At 47.0% G+C, this 7,381-nt stretch overlaps 1 non-coding gene and 1 pseudogene across 1 annotated transcript; one reads left to right on the forward strand and one right to left on the reverse strand.

The window, feature by feature from the left end:
- Window positions 1-298: 298 nt before the first annotated feature.
- Trnaa-cgc lies at window positions 299-371 on the forward strand. Its single transcript has one exon. It is a non-coding gene; the product is annotated as a tRNA-Ala (tRNA).
- Window positions 372-2,829: 2,458 nt separating this feature from the next.
- LOC124597465 lies at window positions 2,830-2,947 on the reverse strand (annotated as a pseudogene).
- Window positions 2,948-7,381: the final 4,434 nt, after the last annotated feature.

The raw sequence follows: 7,381 nt of genomic DNA on the forward strand, positions 1-7,381 counted from the left end.
AAGACTTCTTAAATAATAGAACTCAATATGTGGTCCTCGACGGCGAGTGTCCATTAGAGACATGGGTATCGTCAGAAGTGCCCCAGCGAAGTGTGATAGGACCGCTGTTGTTTTCCGTATGCATAAATGATTTGGCGGACAGGGTGGGCAGCAATCTGATGTCGTTTGCTGATGGCTCTGAGCACTATGGGACTTAACATCTGAGGTCAGTCGCCTAGAACTTAGAACTACTTAAACCTAACTAACCTAAGGACATCACACACATCCATGCCCGAGGCAGGATTCGAACCTGCGACCGAGCGGGGTGGCGCAGTGGTAAGCACACTGGACTCGCATTCGGGAGGACGACGGTTCAATCCCGTCTCCGGCTATCCTGATTTAGGTTTTCCGTGATTTCCCTAAATCGCTTCAGGCGAATGCCGAGATGGTTCATTTGAAAGGGCACGGCCGATTTCCTTCCCCATCCTTCCCTCGCCCGAGCTTGCGCTCCGTCTCTAATGACCTCGTTGTCGACGGGACGTTAAACACTAATCTCCTCCTCCTCCTCCTCGAACCTGCGACCGTAGCGGTCGCTCGTGTTTGCTGATGGTATTGTGGTAAACGGCGAGGTGTCAAAGTTGAGTGTAGGAAGATATAAAATTACTTAGACAAATTTTATAGTCTATGTGATGAATGACAGCTAGTTCTAAATGTGTAAAAATGTAAGTTAATGCATGTGAGTAGGAAGAACTTACCTGTAAAGTTCGGATACAGCATTAGCAGTGTAATGTTTGACACACATATATCTGGGTGTAACGTTGCAAAACGGTATGAAATGGAACGAGCGTGTAAGAACTGTAGTACGGAAGGCGACTGTTCAACTTCGGTTTATTGGGAGAATTTTAGGAAAGTGTGATTCATCTGTAAAGAAGACCGCATATAGGACGCTTGTGCGACCTATTCTTGGATACTGCTCGAGCGTTTGGGAAACGTATCAGGTAGGATATCGAAGCATTTCAAAGGTGGCCTGTTCGATCTGTTACAGCTAGGTTCGAACAACAAGCAAGACATCTACATCTACATCCATACTCCGCAATCCACCATACGGTGCGTGGCGGAGGGTACCTCGTACCACAACTAGCACCTTCTCTCCCTGTTCCACTCCCAAACAGAACGAGGGAAAAATGACTGCCTATATGCCTCTGTACTAGCCCTAATCTCTCTTATCTTATCTTTGTGGTCTTTCCGCGAAATGAAAGTTGGCGGCAGTAAAATGATACTGCAGTCAGCCTCAAATGCTGGTTTTCTAAATTTCCTCAGTAGCTATTCACGAAAAGAAAGTCTGCTTTCCTCCAGAGACTCCCACCCGAGTTCCTGTAGCATTTCCGTAACACTCGCGTGATAATCAAACTTACCAGTAACAAATCTAGCAACCCGCCTTTGAATTGCTTCAATGTCCTCCTTCAATCCGACCTGTAGGGATCCGAAACGCTCGAGCAGTACTCAAGAACAGGTCGTATTAGTGTTTTATAAGCTCTCCAGATGATACCCTTACCTCCGATGAACACTCACCATCGAGGACAACGTACTGGGTTCTATTACTTGAGAAGTACAAGACTTACGAAGATGCTTCGGAAACTCAGATGGGAACTCCTGATGTGAAGGCGACATTCTTTAAGAAAATTAGAGCATCGGCCATTTGAAGCTGACTGCCCAATGATCCTACTGCCGCCAATATACATTGTTGTTTGGGGGAGGAGACCAGACAGCGAGGTCATCGGTCTCATAGGATTAGGGAAGGAAGTCGGCCATGCCCCTTCAAAGGAACCATCCCGGCATTTGCCTGAAGCGATTTAGGGAAATCACGGAAAACCTAAATCAGGATGGCCCGACGCAGGATTGAACCGTCGTCCTGCCGAAAGCGCATAAGGACCACGAAGATAAGATACGAGAAATTGCGGCTCGTAACGAGGTATATAGATAGTGCTTTTTCCCTTGCTCTATTTGCAAGTGGAACAGGAAAGGAAATGACTAGTAGCGGTATAGGATACCCTCCGCCGCGCACTGTATGGTGGCTTGCGGAGTATCTGTGTAGATGCAAAAGTGAGAAGCTCAACGTCAACAAGCGTGGTCTGGTAAAACACATTCTCCGTCCTGGTCACCCATGCCAGTCGTATGATGCAGCCGTTGGCCCACGAGGCCTGCCACTCGCCCAACATCGTAACTACGTGAGCGGATGCTGAGAGCTATGTGCGCCGGGATTCGCTCAGATAGCGTCAGCAAGTTCCAAGGCCAACCGCAGCCGGTCTGGAAGCCGACACACAGAAGAATATACTATATGACTGTAAAATCCAACGAAATAATTTTTTCTTCCGCTAATGATGTACCATTTGCGCGAAGCGCGCCGACTGCCGTGCTCCACTACACTCTACTTCCGCCATCTCTGTATCAGTAGATGTCTCGATCCGAAACCCTTCGGTAGACCACGGCAGATAAATAGTACCGAGATCTGGTGGCTGTGATGGCGAGGAGAGATGCGAGAATTCGTCCTCGTGCTCACAAAACCAGTCCTGAACGACGTGAGCCGTGAACAGGGCACTTTCATCTTCGAACACATCACCACCTGTGGGGATAAAAAAAAAAGAAAAAAAGAGATAAATTAACTCCTCCCGAACAGGCCGTGAAGGCCCAACGGTACTGACAGGTCGCCGTGTCATCCTCAGCCCTTAGGCGTCATTGAATGCGGCTATGGAAGGGCATGTGGTCACCACACGGCTCTCCCGGCCGTATGTCAATTTCCGAGACCGGAGCCGCTACTTCTCTGCCTCACAAGGGCTGAGTGCACCCCCTTGCCAACAGCGCTCGGCAGACCGGATGGTCACCCATCCAAGTCCTAGCCCAGCCCGACAGCGCTGAACTTCGGTGATCTGACGGGAACCGGTGTTACCACTGCGGCAAGGCCGTTGACCCAGTGGGGACCTGATCAGCCCAAATGGTCACATGATCCTTACCTTCCAGAGTAACCGTAGGGCCCAAGGAATACCACGATATGGCTGCACAAGTCATCGCGAATAACCGCAGTGTGTCACTCTAGTGACGTAAACTTTCCCAAAGCTGGAAACCGTCTGAAACAAGACTCATCCAAGCAAACGACTTTCTTCCATTAAAGCTTTCAGGGATAGGTTTTCCTGTGTCGGGCACTGATGAATGGCTTTGGAATCCCACCTCGCCCTTCAGTTCCCTGCTTATGAAGCTCCCTCTGTGTTAATTTAGTGCTAAAGGGTTCGCTAGTGTGACATTCATTTCTGCATTGATTTATGGAGCTGACGGCCTCTTATTTTTCGTCGCAATCCTCTTCAATGACCGTCTGTCACCAGCATTCATCACACTCTTTCGTTGGCGTTGTAACTTAGCGGATGATGTTGTCCCGCTTTGTTCGTATGCGGTATAAATCTTCGATACACTTCCTTTTGAACCGCAGAACACTTCGGCTACCTTGGTTACGGAAGCATCCACCATACGAACACCAGCAGTTTTTCCATGTTCGATTTCACTTATCTCCGTCACAGTGCAGTCACAAGTACACAGAACACTGCTCTCACAACGACTGACACTAGCGACGTATTGGAGACATGGCACAGGTGTCGCTATTGGTTAAGAACAGCAGTGCAATGTCCAGACTTGGCAGCAATCTATATTTATGATGAAGCATGCGTTTCTTGCTGCGTTTCTATATTTTTGCACAGCCCCTGTACACACAGGGTTGCCATTTCTACTATTATATAAAGATGTTACATTTTTGTCTGTACTCTGACGTTTTTACTGCTTGTAATAATGCAAGCATTCAGTTTTCGGGTGTAGTCTCAGTTAACTTTGAGCGAGGCAGGTCTTGCAATCGGGTGAAGGACGCTTCAAATCTCCGCCTCGCCGTCCTAATTTAGGTTTTCTGTGATTTCCTAAAGCGGCCTAAGACAAGTGTCTGGCCGGCCGTGGTGGCCGAACGGTTCTAGGCGCTTCAGTCTGGAACCGCGCGACGGCTACGGTCGCAGGTTCCAATCCTACCTCGGGCATGGATGTGTGTGATGTCCTTAGGTTAGTTAGGTTTAAGTAGTTCTAAGCTCTTGGGGACTGATGATCTCAGATGTTAACTCCCATAGTGCTCAGAGCCATTTGAACCACTTTTGAACAAGTGTCGAGATGGTTCCTGCGAAAGGACACTCCCGAATACATCCGCCAATCTGAGTTTGTGCTGCATCTCTGAGGACCTCGTCGTCGATGGGACGTCAAACCCTTATCTTCCTTCCTTCGTCTACTTTATAGGTCAGAGTCGATAGTGTTCCTCACCTGCTGCAGCGTGACGTGCCGCGCATTGAAACACTGTGCATTACTTCATCTACATCTACATCCATACTCCGCAAGCCACCCGACGGCGCGTGGCGGAGGGTACCTTGAGTACCTCTATCGGTTCTCCCCCCTATTCCACTCTCGTATTGTCCGTGGAAAGAAGGATTGTCGGTATGCCTCTGTGTGGGCTCTAATCTCTCTGATTTTATCCTCATGGTCTCTTCGCGAGATATACGTAGGAGAGAACAATATACTGCTTGACTCTTCGGTGAAGGTATGTTCTCGAAACTTTGACAAAAGCCCGTACCGAGCTACTCAGCATCTCTTCTGCAGAGTCTTCCACTGGAGTTTATCTATCATCTCCGTAACGCTTTCGCGATTACTAAATGATCCTGTAACGAAGCGCGCTGCTCTCCGTTGGATCTTCTCTATATCTTCTATCAACCCTATCTGGTACGGATCCCACACTGCTGAGCAGTATTCAAGCAGTGGGCGAACAAGCGTACTGTAACCTACTTCCTTTGTTTTCGGATTGCATTTCCTTAGGATTCTTCCAATGAATCTCAGTCTGGCATCTGCTTTACCGACGATCAACATTATATGATCATTCCATTTTAAATCACTCCTAATGCAACTGGAATCACTCAATAGAGGAAAGTCCACTGGACCTGACGGGATACCAATTCGATTCTACACAGAGTACGCGAAAGAACTTGCCCCCCTTCTAACAGCCGTGTACCGCAAGTCTCTAGAGGAACGGAGGGTTCCAAATGATTGGAAAAGAGCACAGATAGTCCCAGTCTTCAAGAAGGGTCGTCGAGCAGATGCGCAAAACTATAGACCTATATCTCTTACGTCGATCTCTTGTAGAATTTTAGAACATGTTTTTTGCTCGCGTATCATGTCATTTCTGGAAACCCAGAATCTACTATGTAGGAATCAACATGGATTCCGGAAACAGCGATCGTGTGAGACCCAACTCGCTTTATTTGTTCATGAGACCCAGAAAATATTAGATACAGGCTCCCAGGTAGATGCTATTTTTCTTGACTTCCGGAAGGCGTTCGATACAGTTCCGCACTGTCGCCTGATAAACAAAGTAAGAGCCTACGGAATATCAGACCAGCTGTGTGGCTGGATTGAAGAGTTTTTAGCAAACAGAACACAGCATGTTGTTATCAATGGAGAGACGTCTACAGACGTTAAAGTAACCTCTGGCGTGCCACAGGGGAGTGTTATGGGACCATTGCTTTTCACAATATATATAAATGACTTAGTAGATAGTGTCGGAAGTTCCATGCGGCTTTTCGCGGATGATGCTGTAGTATACAGAGAAGTTGCTGCATTAGAAAATTGTAGCGAAATACAGGAAGATCTGCAGCGGATAGGCACTTGGTGCAGGGAGTGGCAACTGACCCTTAACATAGACAAATGTAATGTATTGCGAATACATAGAAAGAAGGATCCTTTATTGTATGATTATATGATAGCGGAACAAACACTGGTAGCAGTTACTTCTGTAAAATATCTGGGAGTATGCGTACGGAACGATTTGAAGTGGAATGATCATATAAAACTAATTGTTGGTAAGGCGGGTACCAGGTTGAGATTCATTGGGAGAGTGCTTAGAAAATGTAGTCCATCAACAAAGGAGGTGGCTTACAAAACACTCGTTCGACCTATACTTGAGTATTGCTCATCAGTGTGGGATCCGTACCAGGTCGGGTTGACGGAGGAGATAGAGAAGATCCAAAGAAGAGCGGCGCGTTTCGTCACTGGGTTATTTGGTAACCGTGATAGCGTTACGGAGATGTTTAATAAACTCAAGTGGCAGACTCTGCAAGAGAGGCGCTCTGCATCGCGGTGTAGCTTGCTCGCCAGGTTTCGAGAGGGTGCGTTTCTGGATGAGGTATCGAATATATTGCTTCCCCCTACTTATACTTCCCGAGGAGATCACGAATGTAAAATTAGAGAGATTAGAGCGCGCACGGAGGCTTTCAGACAGTCGTTCTTCCCGCGAACCATACGCGACTGGAACAGGAAAGGGAGGTAATGACAGTGGCACGTAAAGTGCCCTCCGCCACACACCGTTGGGTGGCTTGCGGAGTATCAATGTAGATGTAGATGTAGAATGCGTACTCCCAGATAATTTATGGTATTAACTGCTTCCAGTTGCTGACCTGCTATTTTGTAGCTAAATGATAAAGGATCTATCTTTCTGTGTATTCGCAGCACATTACACTTGTCTACACTGAGATTCAATTGCCATTCCCTGCACCATGCGTCAATTCGCTGCAGATCCTCCTGCATTTCAGTACAATTTTCCATTCTTACAACCACTCGATACACCACAGCATCATCCGCAAAAAGCCTCAGTGAACTTCCGATGTCATCCACAAGGTCATTTATGTATATTGTGAATATCAACGGTCCTATAACACTCCCCTGTAGCACACCTGAAATCACTCTTACTTCGGAAGACTTCTCTCCATTGAGAATGACATGCTGCGTCCTGTTATCTAGGAACTCCTCAATCCAATCACACAATTGGTCTGATAGTCCATATCCTCTTACTTTGTTCATTAAACGACTGTGGGGAACTGTATCGAACGCCTTGCGGAAGTCAAGAAACACGGCATCTACCTCTGAACCCGTAACTATGGCCCTCTGAGTCTCGTGGACGAATAGCGCGAGCTGGGTTTCACATGACCGTCTTTTTCGAAACCCATGCTGATTCCTACAGAGTACATTTCTAGTCTCCAGAAAAGTCATTATACTCGAACACAATACTTCAAGCAGATGCTCCTTCACTGTACGCTGGACGCATTCTCATCTGAGCTCTGTAACTCCAAAGCATCGCGTAATTTACCGTGGAATGAAAGGTCCTAATAGCTTCTCTTACATCTCATCAGGTTCTACCAAAATCTCGTAAAGTAACTGATATGATACTGAGCAACTCATCCTTGCGTCATGACTTAAATTTTGTTTCTCTGAACGGATCATAACGTTCTTCAGTTTAATTTAGCTCAATAACTACAATCGACACAGGATCTCAAAT

This window comes from Schistocerca americana, chromosome 2 (assembly GCF_021461395.2).
Source record: "Schistocerca americana isolate TAMUIC-IGC-003095 chromosome 2, iqSchAmer2.1, whole genome shotgun sequence".
Classification (NCBI taxonomy): domain Eukaryota; kingdom Metazoa; phylum Arthropoda; class Insecta; order Orthoptera; family Acrididae; genus Schistocerca; species Schistocerca americana.